General features: G+C 39.5%; 1 pseudogene; it reads right to left on the bottom strand.

Annotated features, from left to right (window-relative positions):
• The window catches only part of LOC134759144 (uncharacterized), a 50,441-nt pseudogene extending 33,942 nt beyond the window's left edge, over nucleotides 1-16,499 (bottom strand).
• Nucleotides 16,500-19,165: the final 2,666 nt, after the last annotated feature.

The following is a 19,165-nucleotide window of genomic DNA, read 5'->3' as shown; positions in this document are numbered from 1 at the left end:
TTCTGTATGATAGTTAAGTTGTAGATCCATGACAATGCATTTGTGAAAACCTATAGAATATTGCAGCAAGAATAATGAACCTTAGTGTATGCAAATTTAAACAAATCATTTAGGGAGGATCCCAGTATGGAATGCAAACTTTGATATAACTGTATGATAAGTTTATAAAATAACCTCACTGAAGGGGTGGGGGTGTAGGGAAATGTCAACCAAAATAACTTTAGAAATGGGTAGAGTTTGTAAGACTGAGAACAAGAGACACTGCATGTAAGTAATCTACTCCAATGAGGAAGCTGTTTCCTAAGGGGGCAGAGAGAAGAGTAACGTTACAGTTGAATACCTAAAAATAACTACCATAGCCAGGTGATCAACAGTGATAAGTCATCTTAATGCTATGTTCCTTGGTATGATGTGATAAAAATGGCACTTTACTTTTGTGGTATTCTTAAAACTACATACTCTTGGTCTAATCATAAGAAAAACATCAGACAAATCCAAATTAAAGGACGTTTTATAAAATAGCTGCCCAGTGCTCCTCAAAATTGTGAAGGTCATCAAAGTTAAGGAAAATCTGAGACACTGTGATAAGCAAGGGACCATAGAGGCACACGACAACTCAATCTACCATGCTACGCTGGAACAACAACAAAAGGCATTTAAGAAATCTAGGCCAGGTGCACTGGCTCATGCCTGTAATCCCAGCACTTTGGGAGGCCAAGGTGGGTGGATCACCTGACGTCAGGCCAGACCAGCCTGGCCAACATGGTGAAACCCCCATCTCTACTAAAAAACACAAAAATTAGCTGGGCTTGGTGGTACATGCCTGTAATCCCAGCTACTAGGGAGGCTGAGGCAGGAGAATCACTTGAACCCAGAAGGTGGAGGTTGCAGTGAGCTGAGACCATGCCATTGCACTCCAGCCTGAGCAGCAGAGTGAAACTCTTGTCTCAAAAAAAAAAAAAAGCTAAATTAAGTATGGATTTAGTTAATTATAATGTATCAATATTAGTTCCTTAATTGTGAAAAATATACCATACCAATATAAGATGTTAACAATGGAGGAAACAGAGCATAGGCTACATGGGAACTCTGCACTATTTTCTCAATTTTTCCGTAAATCTAAAACTACTTGAAGGAAAAATGTATTTAAAAAAAATAAATGGAATATTGGGATTATCCCTAAAATGCCAATATTGAGAGTAATATAGACAAGCCATATAGCTGATACAGGATTTTTTGAAGGCCTGTTTTCTTCCTAGATATTTATTTAAGTTTTTATCACATAGAGGCAATCTTTTTTATGTCTACAGTGGCTTAGCAATATGAATTCATTATCCTAATACGGTATCTCTTCTCACAAATCATTACCAGGCTTTTGCAATGGGTCAACTTGTATTTCAAATATTATCATCATTACTAAAAGATATAATGCATGTTTTTCAAAGGGTAACATACTTCATACATGATCCAATCCCTATTTATCTATTTTTCTGACCTTATAGTCTCCCATTTTTACTACATTCTAATTATGTAGAATTCATCTAAAGTATGCCAAGGTCATTTTTTTTTCCCCTAAGAGTATTTCACTTGTTTTTTCTTTTGCTTTGAATGCTTTTCCCACAGATTTTGCTTGGCTGGCACTTTCTCATAAGCCAGGTTTCAGTTCAATCGTCATTTCTTCTGAAAGGCTTTTTATCTGACCGACTACTCAAAAGAACAACTTTATCTAGTCATGTTAGCTGTTGTCACTATCTGCAATTATTTTATGTGTTCCTTTGTAGTACATTCTGTCTACCACTAAAATGAAAGCTACATGAATGCAGGGATTGTGTTATCTGGTTTACCAATGTGTTCAATAAATATTTGTCGAATGCATGTAGGATTGTCATTATCCCACGATTTAAGGACATATCTCTTAACTCCAATCTCATCTTTGAAAGTTCTATAACTGAAAAAACACATGCAAACAACAAAGAGGTATCTGGCCTGCCATCCACCCAGAAATTATCTGATCCTCAGAATGACTTCGTGAGATATTATCCCCATTCGACTATTCGCCATATTTGACTCTCAGGATAACATAGGAAAGATGAAAAAACCCTCTTTTCTTAAGAGCAAAAACAGCAAAGTAATGGAGAAAAATAATCTAATAACTTCAGGCCAAAAGATGAGTTGTCTCCCTAGAATGGATATCCATAAGTCTCTGGCTTAGGTGATTTCACTAGTTTTGGTGAGAGCTCTCCTATCCCTGCCTGAAAAGGGCTCACATATAACTATCAGCTTTCTGGGGAGCCCACAGACTTCAACATCCTTCTGAGGTCCATCTGTGTGCTCTCTCTAGGGGCAGGATATTTGGACATCTGATCTCTTCTCAGCCAAAGAGGAGGGGCCAGAGGTGCTAAACTACAAATAGAGATTTTTTGTTTTTGTTTGCTTTCACTCTTTTCATGTACATAGTGCAAAGAAAACAGGATTTCTGAGAATTTCTGAGGTTTAACATCTAAAAATTCCCACAGAAATTAGCTACCTGCTCAAGAAAAGGTAAATAATGCCATTTTAGTATGTCTGGCAGATGGGTTCTGTAAAGCAAGTTTGCCCATGATTTCCATGCTTATTTTCTATGCATGTATTTCATACTTGATATAGGTGTGAAATATAATTTTCTGTTAATTAAACTTCTTAGCATACTGTTGAGGCAAGAATACTTGCTCTAAATTTAAGATAGTCCCAGGAGTAGTGTCAAGATGGGGTTGGAGAGTGAAAGGATTTCTTTTATTTCTAGTGGCATTCCATTTAACTAAGTAGAGGAAATCAGAAAAGATTATGCAGATTATGATGCTTTTAATACAACACAGTTCTGAGTCTTAAGAATCTTATTCATTCTCAAGGCTCAGTTTTAGCTAATATAGACCAAATTAATAAAACGCTTTCCTTTTCCTGGTGAGATGGTTTGGGCATGTCCCCACCCAGATCTCACCTTGAATTGTAATAATCCCCACATGTCAAGGGCAGGGCTGGGTGAAGATAATTGAATCATGGAGGCAATTTCCCCCATACCGTTCTCATGGTAGTGAATAAGTCTCATGAGATCCGATGGTTTTATAAATGGGAGTTCCCCTGAACAAGCTGTCTTGCCTGCCACCATGATTTTGTTCCCCATTTGCCTTCCACCATGATCATGAGGCCTCCCCAGCCATGTGAAACTGTGAGTCAATTAAACCTCTTTTCTTTATAGATTACCCAGTCTTGTGTATGTCTTTATTAGCAGTGTGAGAACAGACTAATACACCTGGTATTCCCTATGGATGTATACTTACTTAAGAACCAAACATATTACTTGAAGTTAAATTGTGAAAGATGCCCCATGATTATACTTTTTTATTTGTTTGTTTCTTGAGATGGGGTCTCACTCTGTCAACCAAGCTGGAGTGCAGTGGTGTGATTATAGCTCACTGCAGCCTTAACCTCCTGGGCTCAAGTGATCCTTCCACCTCAGTCTCACGAGTAGTTGGAACTAAAGGCACATGCCACAATGCCCAGCTATTTTCTTTTTTTTTTCTTTTTCAGAGATGAGGTCTCCCTAACTTGCCCAGGCTGGTCTAAAACTCTTGGGCTCAAAAAATTTTCCTGCCTTAGCCTCCCAAAGTGCCAAGATTACAGGTGTGAGCCACTGTGACTAACCTGACTATAGTTTTTTGAAACACAAGAAATAAATGAAGACAACTTATTTTACTATACATTTATAGCCTAATTTATATCATTGAATTTTTTTCCCATTTATATATGTGATTCTCAAAAACGTCTGTTATACATTCTCTCTGTATTTTCCTCCTGTTTTTTTTTTTGTTTTTGTTTTTATTTTTTTTAATCCACTCTAATCAGAGTTTTGTTCTGGACATGACTCTGAAATAGCACTGGCAAAATAACTACATGACATTAAACTGCCAAATACAACACTGAATTATCCAGCTATTGCCAAATTAATGCTGCATAACAACTTCAGAATCTCAGTGGGTTACAAAAAAATTTATTTTCAGGGCCGCATGTTGCAGGTTGAGTACAGCTGGACTAATTTAGGATGGGCATAGATAAGTGGCTTTGCTTTAGGTGGCTCGTTTATTTGGATTGGATTCAAGCTGGCCATTTCTCTCATCATCCCTAGCCCAGCTGCTATCCACAGCATATTTTTTTCATAGTGAATGATGGCATGTTTTTGTCAGAATAAGTAGCAAGAGCATAAGAGATTGAACCAAACTGTGCAAATCTTTATGGCATCTTTTTATATTGCATTTGCTAACATTCCATTGGCTGAAGCAAGTAATGTCCATGAGCCCTATATTGACAATGTTAGGAAAAGAAATTCCACTCACTGTAGGAGTGTACTGTTAAGTTATGCTGCATAGGATAGGAGAAGTATAATTCCAATTCAGAGAGAGTGTAGAAAGTTGCAAATAATAATCCAATCTATCACTAAGAGTCAAATCTCAGTCTTCATCTAATTGTTTTTATTTTTCTGCACTTGACTTCTGGCATCCCACCCTCATTATTCTCTTTCTAACTCAATAGCTGATCCTCTTTAGTCTCCTTTGGTGCTTTCTTTATATCTTTCTTTCTTCTTGGATGACCTCAGAACTAAGTTCTTGAACCTCTTCTAGGTTACCTCACCTAATTTCATATTTCTAAATATTGTCAATATGATTAAAAACCTCTCCAAGTTAAATCTCTATCCTGCAAGTCTCTCTTAAACTTTGAACTTGTAGAGCCAACAGCCAACTCAATATTTACCATTATAAATCCAAGGAGCATCTCAACTTTAACATAGCTGTCTAAGTCAAGGGCTGCTATTACAAAGTAGCATATTTAGGTGGCTTATAAACAACAGAAATTTATTTCTCATGGTTCTGGAGACTGGGAAGTCCAAGATCAAGATCCCAGCAGATTCAGAGTCTGATGTGGGCACACTCTTTGATGCATAGTGGTCTTCTTTTCTCTGTGTCCTCACATAGTAAAAGGGGTAAGGGAGTTATCGGGAGCCTCTTTCATAGGGGCACAAATTTTATTAATGAGGGCTTCACCCTCAAAATCTAATCACCTGCAAAAGGCACCACCACCACCTAATACCATCATATTGGTGGTTAGGATTTCAACATATGAATTGGGGGTGGGGACAGCAAATATTCAGTCTATAGCATTTTGCCTCTGGTCCCCCAAAGCTCATGCTATTCTCACAGGCAAAATGCATTCATTATATCTCAACAGCCCCTAAAGTCTTAACTTGTTCTATCATCAACTCTAAAGTCTAAAATCCAAGTTCTCACCTAAATATCCTCTAAATTAGATATGGATGAGATTTAAAGTACAGTTAATCCTGGCCGGGTGCAGTGGCTCACGCCTGTAATCCCAGCACTTTGGGAGGCTGAGGCGGGCGGATCACGAGGTCAGGAGATGGAGACCATCCTGGCTAACATGGTGAAACACCGTCTGTACTAAAAATACAAAAAAATTAGCTGGGTGTGGTGGCAGACACCTGTAGTCCCAGCTGCTGGGGAGGCTGAGGCAGGAGAATGGCGTGAACCCGGGAGGCAGAGCTTGCAGTGAGCCAAGATTGTGCCACTGCACTCCAGCCTGGGCAACAGAGTGAGACTCCATCTCAAAAAAGTAAATAAATAAATAAATAAAATAAAATACAGTTAATCCTGAGGCCAACTGCTCTCCAGCTGTGACATTGTGAAACCAAACAACTCATGTGTATCCAAAATGCAATCATGGGACAGGCATAAAATACACATTTCCATTCCAAAAGAGAGAAATCAGGAAAAACGAAAGGGGTAACAGATTCCAAGTAAGTACGAAGTACAAAGTACAAAGCAAACTCCATGAGATTTTAAGACTTCAGAATAATCCTCTTCGGCTCGATGTTGTGCCTTTTAGGCACACAGTGACAGTAGTCCTACATTTCTGACCCACTGGGGTGACAATCCTGCCTCTGAAACCACTGGGGCAGTGGTCCCGCCTCCACAGCTTTGCACAATTGTTAGGCCTGTTGAAAGAAAGGTGATGGTCTCCCCTTTTGAAACCAAGGAGGCAGCCCTAATGATCTCTGAATTGCCTTTGAGGTCATTCTTCTCCGGTTTTAAAGAATAGTGCACATTTGAAGCTGAGTAGCTCTATAGTTCTGTCCTATAAAATACAGAAAGTAGGACAGTCTTCCTTTATTCCTTTCTGTGTCCTTTTTCTTCAAGTCAAACTGGCAGTTTTCCTGCTCTGTTGGCTGAGTAAGTCCATGGTTCACATCTATATGAATCTCCTTATCTTGGCCACGCCCTTAATGTTCTTCCACGAAAAGGTCTCTTTTTCTTTCCATATGAATAAGCTGAAAAATGTTCAAATCTTTAAGTTCTGCCTCCTTGTTGCTTAATAATTCCATCTTTAAACCGTTTATCCTTCTTTCAGCTTACCATAAGCAGTCAGGGACAGTTAAGCCTCCACAACTTTGCTTAGAAATAACTTCAGCCAAGTAGCTTCGAATAAACACTGGAACACAAATACAATTCAGCAAAGCTCTTTGCCACTTTGTAACAAAGATTTTTTTTTTATCTATTGTCAACTAACATGCTCATTTCCATTTGATACCTCATCAGAATGGCCTCTACAGTCCATATTTCTTCCAACATTCTGATGATTTAAATCCTAGTCCAAGTCTGAGTGCCAGAAAACCAGGAGCAAAATTTCCAAGGGCAGAAGAAGATGAATGTCTCAACTCAAGCAGAGAGCAAGCTTGCTGTTCTTCTAACTTTTGTTCTATTCAGGCCCTCAACAGGTTGGGTGGTGTCCATCAGCATTGAAGAGGGCAATCTTCCACATTCGGCCTACAGAGTCAATAATGATTTCTTCTGAAAACATCCTCACAGACACACCCTGAAATAATATTTTGCCATATATTGGGTCATTCCTTAGCATAGTCAAATTGACACCTAAAATTAATCATCACAATCCTACCCTTTATCAACTTGGCATATATAAACCTCTTCTTAAATACCAAATACCTACATAAAGCCAATAATAAGGTCCTAATTCCAACTAATGTGATACAGCTATCCTGCACATTGGTCCGTTTTCCAGTAGAGAAGGTAAAGTCCATGAGTGATGTTTTCTCTTCTCCTGGTAACCCATTCTTAAATACTATTATGTAAAATTAATAATACTAAAATGGTGATATAAAGTCGGTACATTTTATATTATATAATTGAAAAAAAGAGAGAAAAGAAACCAAAGATATTGGCTTAATATATGTATGTATATAAATATATACACACAGATGTATTTGTGTGTATATATATGTGTACATATCAAATGCATATATGTGTGTGTATATATATCAAAATAAGAAGAAAACACTCATGGCAGCTTGAGTCCTTGTTTCTGTAACTAGTCATATGATTGTAGCTGGTATTTATAACTATCTTCTTCTACTACTCATTCTGTATTTCCTTTGCCTTCAGCAAGTACCTTAGCTAATTGTGGTTGTTTACCTGGTAGGGTGACCCAAACCTTCATTCCTGAAGAGTCTCACCTATTAGTAGTCCTGTTTGAATTGGGTTGTAGTTTTCCATTGACCTTAGTTACAGGGCATGGTAACACTGAGAGACACTTTAAGGGATCTCCTGTATTCCAGACATATTCTTCTTTGCCTCCATTTTGGAGAAGTAGTTCAATTTCCCCTTGGTAGTCAGGATTAATCACCCTAGCTAACACCATAACTCCCTTCTTTACCTGTTGATTCAGTGAGATGAGGAGCCCAAAGTGGCCAGGTACTTGTGTTAAAAATCCCAATTCAGTGAAATCATTGTTGTGCCTCCTGGTAGAAACATTCTTCCTTCTTGAACAAGACCTCTAGGCCAGCAGAGCAGAATGTCATGGGAACAGGAAGTAAACATTTTGTTAGTGAATTTCCAAGGGTGACAATAAGAGGTATGGTGCTACTCCTGTTTCCACCTCTTGATTTCCAGACTCATGAATCCTGGCTATGAAAGAAACAATGCCATATATTGGAGGCTAATTTAGAGCATATACAGACTTCTGAAAAACCATACCCTAGCCCTGCAAAGTTTTGACACTCACTTGCACTGTAACTGAACCTTCAAAAGGCCATTTTATTGCTCTGTCAAGCAAGCTGCTTCAGAATGGTGGTGATCATGGTAAGACCAGTGAATTCCATGACCATGGCCTCCTTACCACATTTCTTTTGCTGTGACGTGATTTCATTGATTAAAAGAAATGCTGTGACAAATACCATGGCAGTGTAAAAGGCAATCTGTAGATCCACATATGGTAGCTTTGGCAGAAACACTGCACTCAGGGAAGAAAAACCCAGAGTAAGTGTCCATTCCAATAAGGACAAAATACTACACCTTCCACGATGGAAATAATTCAGTGTAATCAACCTGCCACCAGGTATCTGACTGATCACCTTGGGGAATAATGCCATATAGAGGACTCAGTGCCAGTCTCTGCTGCTGGCATGTTGGGCACTCAGCAGAGGCCATAGCCAGGTTAGCCTTGGTGAATGAAAGTCCATGTTGCCGAGCCCATGCTTAACCTCTTCTCCTATCACCATGGTCACTTTATTCATAAGCCAATTGGGTGATAACAGGGATGGTTGGGGAAAGAGGCTGACTGGTATTCACAGAATGGGTTACTCTGTCCACTTGATTTCAAAACCCCCCTCCACTGCTGAGGTCACCTCTTGGTGAGCATTCTTGTGGGACACACATATTTTAACATTTTTTTTCCTTCAGAGATATATATTCATATATCTCTTCCCGATGTTTGTTTCTCAGCAGTTTTCCAATTACGTTTCTTCAAATTCCCTGACCATCCAGTCAAACCATTGGCTACAGCCCATGAACTGGGATAGAAGAACTTTTTGTCATTTCTCCTTTGTGGCAAAATGTGTGCAACCAGGTACCCTGTTCAAAGATCAGGGAAGATCTCTCACTGGGAAGATTTTCCATCATGACTCTCCTTCAGGGATGTCCTTGAGAGGGGCTGTTGTGATGCTGTTGCCCACTTTTGGGGGGAATCTGCGGAGTCACTAACCTGGCTAAATTTATGATAATCCTCTGTCATTCTCCAAGATCCATTTGTCTTCTGCATAGGCCAAATAGGAGAGTTGAATGGAGATATGGTGTGAATTGCTATCCTTGCATCTTTTCTTAACAGTGGCACAAATAATCTCTGCAATCCCTCAATGAATGTTTTATTATCGGTGATTTACTATGTTCATGGGTAGAGGCCATTCTAGTGTTTTCACTTGGCTTTTCCCATCATAATAGCCCTAACTACACAGATCAGAGAGCAAATGTGGGGATTCTTGCAGCTGCTATGTATGTCTCTTTCAATTATGCATTCTAGAACCGGGAATGCATAATTGCATACCCACAGGATGGGTTTAGGGACACACTCGACCCACTATGAGATGGACCTGAGCTAAAACTTTATTTATTACCTGACCTTCATAAGCCCCTACTCTGAATGGTGAGCCACAATGATGATTAATATTATTTCGGAGCTAGTGTCCAGTAGTTCCCCTAAAATTGGATTATTTTATTTTTCCTAATGCACTGGACAAGATATTTTTGGGGAAGACTGGGAGAAAGATTTACAACATACTTTTTGGTAGTCTGTTGGAGTATTTCCTCAAGAGGAACTGGATTCCCCCTTACTTCAAGGGGGTTCTGGGCCTATAAATTGGCTCAAGTCTGAGAATTGATTGAAAGATGATGACTAACTTTATAATTTGAGATACACTTTTGTTTACTTGACTTGGAATTTTTCTGTTTATACATATCCAATAAGACTTTAGTAGACTTTTATTTCATAATGTATACATATTCCAAAACATCATGTGGTCAATTATTTTTTAAATTTTTTAATTATACTTTAAGTTCTGGGATACATGTGCAGAACATGCAGGCTTGTTACATAGGTATACATGTGCCATGGTGGTTTGCTGCACCCATCAACCTGTCATCTACATTAGGTATTTCTCCTAATGCTATCCCTCCCCTAGCCCCCCACCCTGCAACAGGCCCCAGTGTGTGATGTTGCCTCCGTGTTTTCATTGTTCACCTCCCATGTATGACTGAGAACATGAAGTGTTTGGTTTTCTGTTCCTGTGTTAGTTTGCTGAGAATGATCGTTTCCAGCTTCATTCTTATCCCTGCAAAGGACATGAACTCATTCTTTTTTATGATTGCATAGTACTCCATGGTGTATATGTGCCACATTTTCTTTATCCAGTCTATCACTGATGGGCATTTGGGTTGGTCCCAAGTCTTTGCTATTGTCAATAGTGCTGCAATAAACATACATGTGCATGTGTCCTTGTAGTAGAATGATTTATGATCCTTTGGATTTATACCCAGTAATGGAATTGCTGGGTCAAATCTGGTTCTAGATCTTTGAGGAATCACCACACTGTCTTCCACAATGGTTGAACTAATTTACACTCCCACCAACAGTGTAAAAGCATTCCTATTTCTCCACATCCTCTCCAGAATCTGTTGTTTCCAGACTTTTTAATGATTGCTATTCTAACTGGCGTGAGATGGTATCTCATTGTGGTTTTGATCTGCATTTCTCTAATGACCAGTGATGATGAGCTTTTTTTCAAATGTTTGTTGGCTGCATAAATGTCTTCTTTTGAGAAGTGTCTGTTCATATCCTTCACACACTTTTTGATGGGGTCTTTTTTTTTCTTTAAATTTGTTTAAGTTCCTTGTAGATTCTGTATATTAGCCCTTTGTCAGAGGGATAGATTGCAAAAATTTTCTCCTATTCTGTAGGTTGTCTGTCCACTTTGATGGTAGTTTCTTTTGCTGTGCAGAAGCTTTCTAATTAGATCCCATTTGTCAATTTTGGCTTTTGTTGCAATTGCTTTTGGTGTTTTAGTCATGAAGTCTTTGCCCATGCTTATGTCCTGAATGGTATTGCCTAGATTTTCTTCTAGGGTTTTTATGGTTTTAGGTCTTACATTTAAGTCTTGAATCCATCTTGAGTTAATTTTTGTATAAGGTGTAAGAAAGGGATCCAATTTTAGTTTTCTGCATATGGCTAGCCAGTTTTCCCAACACCATTTATTAAATAGGGAATCGTTTCCCCATTGCTTATTTTTGTCAGGTTTGTCAAAGATCAGATGGTTGTAGATACGTGGTGTTATTTCTGAGGCCTCTGTTCTGTCCCATTGGTCTATATATCTGTTTTGGTACAAGTACCATGCTGTTTTGGTTACTGCGTTGGTTACTGTAGCCTTGTAGTATAGTTTGAATTCAGGTAGCATGATGCCTCCAGCTTTGTTCTTTTTGCTTAGGATTGTCTTGGCTATATGGGCTCACTTTTGGTTCCATATGAAATTTAAAGTATTTTTTTTTTTCTGATTCTGTGAAGAAAGTCAATGGTAGCTTGATGGAAATAGCATTGAATCTATAAATCATTTTGAGCAGTCTGGCCATTTTCAAGATATTGATTCTTCCTATCCAGGAGCATGGAATGTTTTTCAATTTGTTTGTGTCCTCTCTTATTTCCTTGAGCAGCGGTTTGTAGTTCTCCTTGAAAAGGTCCTTCGCATCCTTTGTAAGTTGTACTCCTAGGTATTTTATTCTCTTTGTAATTATTTAAGTTACTAAACTTATTTGTAATAAATAAGTTCAAGTTCTCTTTGAACTTACTTATTTCTGCCTTAGTTTTGTTATTTACCCAGTTGTCATTCAGGAGCAGGTTAGTTCAATTGTGAATGGGAGTTCACTCATGATTTGGCTCTCTGTTTGTCTATTATTGGTGTATAGTAATGCTTGTGATTTTTGCACATTGATTTTTTATCCTGAGACGTTGCTGAATTTGCTTATCAGCTTAAGGAGATTTTGGGCTGAGACGATGGGGTTTTCTAAATATACAATCATGTCATCTGCAAACAAAGACAATTCGACTCCCTCTCTTCCTATTTGAATATGCTTTATTTCTTTCTCTTGCCTGATTGCCCTGGACAGAACTTCCAATTCTGTGTTGAATTGGATTGGTGAGATAGGGCATCCTTGTCTTGTGCCGGTTTTCAAAGGGAATTCTTCCAGGTTTTGCCCATTCAGTATGATATTGGCTGTGGATTTGTCATAAGTAGTTCTTATTATTTTGAGAAACATTCAATCAGTGCCTAGTTTATTGAGTGTTTTTAGCAATGAAGGGGTGTTGATTTTATTGAAAGCCTTTTCTGGATCTATTGAGATAATCGTGTGTTTTTTGTCATTGGTTCTGTTTATGTGATGGATTACGTTTATTGATTCACGTATGTTGAACCAGCTTTGCATCCCAGGGATGAAGCCAACTTGATCTTGGTGGGTAAACTTTTTGATGTGCTGCTGGATTCAGTTTGCCTATTATTTATTTTTTATTTTTTGAGGATTTTCTTATCGATGTTCATCAGGGATATTGGACTGAAATTGTCTTTTTTTGTTGTGTCTCTGCCAGGTTTTGGTATCAGGATGATGCTGGCCTCATAAAATGAGTTAGGGAGGAGTCCCTCTTTTTCTATTGTTTGGAATAGTTTCTGAAGGAATGGTACCAGCTCTTCTTTGTACCTCTGGTCTAATTCTGCTGTGAATCCATCTGGTCCTGGGCTTTTGTTGTTTGGTATGCTGTTAGTTACTGCCTCAATTTCAGAACTTGTTATTGGTCTATTCAAGGATTCGACTTCTTCCTGGTTTAGCCTTGGGAGGGTGTATGTGTCCCGAAATTTATCTATTTCCTCTATATTTTTTAGTTTATTTCCATGGAGTTGTTTATAGTATTCTCTGGTGGTAGTTTGCATTTATGTGGGATCAGTGGTGATATCCCCTTTATCATTTTTTATTGTGTGTATTTGATTCTTCTCTCTTTTGTTCTCTATTAGTCTGGCTGGTGGTCTGTCTATTTTGTTAATCTTTTAGAAAAAGCAGCTCCTGGATTCACTGATCTTTTTCAAGGGTTTTTTTTGTCTCTATCTCCTTCAGTTCTGCTCTGTTCTTAGTTATTTTGTGTCTTCTGCTAGCATTTGAATTTGTTTGCTCTTGCTTCTCTAGTTCTTGTAATTGTGATGTTAGGATGTGGATTTTAGATCTTTCCCGCTTTCTCATGTGGGCCTTTAGTGCTATAAATTTCCCTCTAAACATTACTTTAGCTATGTCCCAGAGATTCTGGTACATTTTGTCTTTGTTCTCATTAGATTCAAAGAACTTATTTATTTCTGCCTTGGTTTTCTTATTTACCCAGTTGTCATTCAGGAGCAGGTTGTTTAGTTTCCATATAGTTGTGTGGTTTTGAGTGAGTTTCTTAATTCTGAGTTCTAATTTGATTGCACTGTGGTCTGAGAGACTGTTATGATTTACATCCTTTGGCATTTGCTAAGGACTGTTTTACTTCCAATTATGTGTTCAATTTTAGAGTGAGTGCTATGTAGTGCTGAGAAAAATGTATATTCTGTTGATTTTGGGTGGAGAGTTCTGTAGAAGTCTATTAGGTCCATGTGGTCCAGAGCTGAGTTCAAGTCCTGAATATCCTTGTTTATTTTCTGTCTCATTGATCTGTCTAATATTGACAATGAGGTGTTAAAGTCTCCCACTATTATTGTGTGGGAGTCTAAGTCTCTTTGTAGGTCTCTAAGAACTTGTGTTATTAATCTGGGTGCTGCTATATTGAAAGCATATGTATTTAGGATAGTTAGCTCTTTTCGTTGCAGTGATCCCTTTACCATTATGTAATGCCCTTCTTTGTCTTTTTTGATCTTTGTTGGTTTAAAGTCTGTTTTATCAGAGAATAGGATTGCATCCCATGCTTTTTTTTGCTTTCCATTTGCCTTTTAAATATTCTTCCATCCCCTTATTTTGAGCCTATGTGTGTCTTTGCATGTGAGATGGGTCTCCTGAACACAGCACACTGATGGTTCTTGACTATTTATCCAGTTCTCCAGTCTGTGTCTTTTAATTGGGGAATTTAGACCATTTATATTTAAAGTTAATATTGTTATATGTGAATTTCATCCTGTCATTATGATGCCAGCTGGTTATTTTGCACATTAGTTAATGCAGTTTCTTCATAGTGTTGATGGTCTTTACATTTTGGTATGTTTTCCAGTGGCTGGTACCATTTTTCCCTTTCCCTATTTAGTGCTTCCTTCAGGAACTCTTGTAAGGCAGGCCTGGTGGTGACAAAATCCCTCAGCATTTGCTAGCCTGGAAATGATTTTATTTCTCTTTCACTTATGAAGCTTAGTTTGGCTGAATATGAAATTCTGGGTTGAAGATTATTTTCTTTAATAATGTTGAATATTGGCCCCCACTCTCTTCTGGCTTGTAGGGTTTCTGCAGAGAGATCCACTGTTAGTTTGATGGGCTTCCCTTTATGGGTAATCCGACCTTTCTCTCTGGCTGCCCTTAACATTTTTTCCTTTTTTTCAACCTTGGTGAATCTGATGATTATGTATCTTGGGATTGCGCTTCTTGAGGAATATCTTTGTGATGTTCTCTGTATTTCCTGAATTTGAATGTTGGCCTGTCTTGCTATGTTGGGGAAGTTATCCAGGACAATTTCCTGAAGGGTGTTTTCCACCTTGGTTTCATTCTCCATGTCACTTTCAGGTACACCAATCAAATGTAGATTTGGTCTTTCTCATAGTCCCATATTTTTTGGAGGCTTTGTTCATTTCTTTTCATTCTTTTTTCTCTAATCTTGTCTTCACACTTTATTTCATTAAGCTGATCTTCAATCTCTGATATCCTTTCTTCTGCTTGATCGATTCAGCTTGTATACTTGTATATGCTTCACAAAGTTTTTGTGCTGTGTTTTTTTGGCTCCATCAGGTCATTTATGTTCTTCTCTAAACTGGTTATTCTAGTTGGCAGTTCCTCTAACCTTTTATCAAGGTTCTTAGCTTCCTTGCATTGGGTTAGAACATGCTCCTTTAGCACGTAGGAGTTTGTTATTACTCACCTTCTGGAGCCTACTTCTGTCAATTCATCAATCTCATTCTCTGTCCAGTTTTTTTCCCTTGTAGGTGAGGAGTTGTGATCCTTTGCAGAAGAAGAGGCATTCTTTTTTTGGAACTTTCAGCATTTTTGTGCTATTTTTTTCCTCATCTTCATGGATTTTTCTACCTTTGATCTTTGATGTTGGTGACCTTCAGATGGGGTTTTTTGTGTAGGTGTCCTTTTTGTTGATGTTGATGTTATTGCTTTCTGTTTCTTAGTTTTCCTTTTAACAATCAGGCCCCTCTGCTGCAGGTCTGCTGGGGTTTGCTGGAGGTCCACTCCAGACTCTATTTGCCTGGGTTTCACCACTGGAGGCTGCGCTGACTGCTCCTTTCTCTGGAAGCTTCATCTCAGAGAGGCATCTGCCAGATACCAGCCAGAGCTCTACTGTATGAGGTGTCTGTTGACCCCTGCTGAGAGGTGTCTCCCAGTCAGGAGGCACAGAGGTCAGGGACCTGCTTGAGGAGGCAGTCTGACCCTTAGCAGAGCTTGAGTGCTATGCTGGGAGATCTGCTGCTCTCTTCAGAGCTGACAGGCAGGAACATTTAAGTCTGCTGGAGCTGGGCCCACGGCTGCCCCTTTCCCCAGGTTCTTTGTCCCAGGGAGATGGGAGTTTTATCTATAAGCCCCTGACTGGGGCTGCTGTCTTTCTTTCAGAGATGCCTTGGCCTGAGAGGAGGAATCTAGAGAGGCAGTCTGGATACAGTGGCTTTGTCGTGCTCTGGTGGGCTCCACCTAGTTCAAACTTCCTGGAGGCTTTGTTTACACTGTGAGGTGAAAACTGCTGACTCAAGCCTCAGCAATGGCCGATGCCCCTCCCACAACCAAGCTTGAGTATCCCTGATTGACTTCAGACTGCTGTGCTGGCAGCGAGAATTTCAAGCCAGTGGATCTTAGCTTGCTGGGCTCTGTGGGAGTGGAATCCACTGAGCAAGACGTCTTGGCTCCCTGGCTTCAGCCCCCTTTCCAGGGCAGTGAACGGTTCTGTCTTTCTGGTGTTCCAGGCACCACTGAGGTATGAAAAACTAAATTCCTGCAGATAGCTTGGTGTCTGCCCAAACAGCTGCCCACTTTTGTGCTTGAAACCCAGGGCCCTGGTGGTGTAGGCACCCAAGGGAATCTCTTGGTCTGTGGGTTGCAAATACCACAGGAAAAGCATAGCATCTATGCTGGATAACACGGTCCCTTATGGCACAGTCCCTCAAGGCTTCCCTTGGCTAGGGGAGGGAGTTCCTTGACCCCTTGTGCTTTCTGGGTGAGGTGATGCCCCACCATGCTCTGCTTGCCCTCTGTGGGCTATACCCACTTTCTAATAAGTCCCAGTGAGATGAACTGGGTACCTCAGTTGGAAATGCAGAAATCACCCACCTTCTGCGTTGGTCTTGCTGTCAGCTGCAGACCAGAGCTGTTCCTATTTGGCCATCTTGCCAGCCCTCGGTACATGATTAATATACACAATTTCTATTTGTCAATTAAAAAATACATACGTTTTAAAAAAAGAATAGTCTTACTATTTCACTTCTAAGTACATCATGATTAAACTAGCTAATTTCATAGGTCTGGGCAAGTCAGACTATCCTGATTGCTGCTTTCACCCTGCCGCCCATTACAGTAACCAAGCCCAGCTTGCCTTTGGTGGTTGAGTTCCACCACTTGGTCTCTGATACCCCAGGAACCAGTTACTCCCATTGCATTTAGATTTTCCAATTCAGTGACTGCAGTTCCCACTTTGAAGTGTGACATACAGAAAAAGTGAACCCAGAGTTCTTCAAAGATCCTGGGGTTTCTTTCACAAATTTATTTCTCATAGAGTGGTGGAAGGTATGTCTTCTGTACCCTCCCAATGTGGGTGGGTAGTTACTAAATTGTAAATTCATTCTAATATTCTAACCTCCTAAGCCTTTGAATCTCTTTCTCTACACTAAACGAAGGTACATCCAGCATTTCCAATTTGCTCACAGTGGACCATCCTTTGGTCCTTGTTCTAACCAGGCAACCAAACTGTAGAACGCTTTCTATCCCCAGAAGCTACAACATTAAATGCAGAATTTCTGCTAAATGAGCACATATCAATAAATATGGCCTAATCCTACATTATCTTTCTGCCACCATTACCCCATACTGTTAGTATCATCCCCACACACATTCTCTGGATTCTGTCTTATAAATTAGAAAACTCAAGAAGTGCTTTGTGATTGTAGCTTACATCCTCATGGGTCACATTTTACACCTCACTTTTAGAAGTCTACTGAAACTTGAGTCCAATTATAGGTCTGGAAGCAAAGATGAGAGATAAGGGGTGTCCTGAGGAAAATCGGCTTCGAATTACGCGGCAACTGCCTTAGGGGAGTCCATTACTGTTGTCATTGCTCAAGGAAGGCAGGGTCAATCCCCTCAGATGGATACAAAGGCCCAGACTATTGTGAGAACAGACAGAGGCAGATACCACTGAGGGTTGAGAGACTGATACCCTTGGGAGTAGTGAGGTCATTGTCACTGTGTCACTGGGGGTGGGGAGACCAATATCTCTGGGAGTGGTGTTGCCATTGTCACCAGAGGTGAAGAGACCAGTGCCACTAGGATTTAGAAGGCCACTTCCATTGGGGGTGAGAAAACTTCTTCCATTGGTATGGAAGACTTAACAGAATTTAGGAGTGAATGTATCTAGTTTCATCAAGATCGTTCCACACATCCCCACTGCAATATATATATAGGATCCCATTTTTTTTTCCAGTCAATACCCTCACCCTAAGAGTAGAAATCATTCAAAGATGAGAGTTCAACTTGCACTGTAATTTAACCAGTTGCAGGATGAGGTTTTGTGTTTAAGTTTTAGCAATTTCAGCCCTTCAGCTACAGGAAATAAGGGACCCTTTCAGGACACACACAGATGCTCTTAGGTCATTTATTTGGTACTTGAGCTAGGAATTTGAATCCTAGAGCACATTCTTTTCTTTACCAATTCATCCAGTGACATTTTCAGGTGAGATTGGGTGTGTTCAGGGTGGTAGGGCCATAGACATATCCGGTGACATTAGAAGCAACCGACGAACATAATTATATTAATTAGTTTTCCAAAAATGTTTGAAAGTATCATATACAGAGTCACCTAGCTCCTTGTTTCTTATACATGGTTGATTAGAATTATACAATGCAGATATGTTGCATATTTTTTATAAACAATTCATGCCATGGACTATCAGTGTTCTCTTTACCAACAAAAGAAAGTCATCATTGTCTTTAATCAGATTAGGGAATCAGTTCTAGATACCCCAGAAACAATTCAGAAAACTCATCCTTAAAATTTTGTTTTCCTAGAACTACTCTAAACACTAAAATCTGTATTAGCCAGGGTTCTCCAAAGAAGTTAAGAAGGCTGAGAAGTCTCATAACCTTCCAGCTGTCTGCAAGCTGGAAGCCCAGGGATGCCAAAGTGCTACTTTGAATAGTTCCAGCTTAAATCTGGTGGCCTGGGAACCATGGAAACCAGTAGTGTAATTCACAGTTCAAGTGCAAAGTCCTGAGAACTGAGGTGTCAATGATGTAAGTTCTGGTCCAAATTGAAGGTTCAAGAACCAGAAGCCCTGATGTCCAAGGGCAGGAAAATATCAATGTTCTGGCTCAAGCAGGGAGCATATTTGCCCTTCTTCTGCCATTGGATGATGTCCACTCAAATTGAGGAGATCTTTGCTCAGATTTTTACTCAGTCTATAGATTCAAATGTTAATCTCTTCCAGAAACACCCTCACAGATGTACCGTCTTTCTGAGTATTCCTTAGCCCAAATTGACCCCTAAAATTAACCATCACAATATCCAATACTGAACTTATGATTTCAAAATCCACACTGACTTGCATCGCCTAAACATTTTTCCCTTCATGGCAAGTCATTGATCTGTTCTTTTGATTTTGCAGGTCAAAAATGTTAGATAACTTTTTTTTTCCTTTTTAACAAATGTCACTGCTTCCACCCTGACTATCAGAGTCTACTATTACTAGAGCAATCAAGTTGGTCAGATAATATCAGTTCTCTGCTTTAAAGACTCATAGCTTACTATCTCACGTAGCTTGAGAAATCCAAAGCCCTAGGAATAGCCTGTGGTTACTTAT

This window comes from Gorilla gorilla, chromosome 8 (genome assembly GCF_029281585.2).
Source record: "Gorilla gorilla gorilla isolate KB3781 chromosome 8, NHGRI_mGorGor1-v2.1_pri, whole genome shotgun sequence".
NCBI classification, from domain to species: Eukaryota; Metazoa; Chordata; class Mammalia; order Primates; family Hominidae; genus Gorilla; species Gorilla gorilla.
This window is presented reverse-complemented; position numbering and strand designations above follow the sequence as displayed.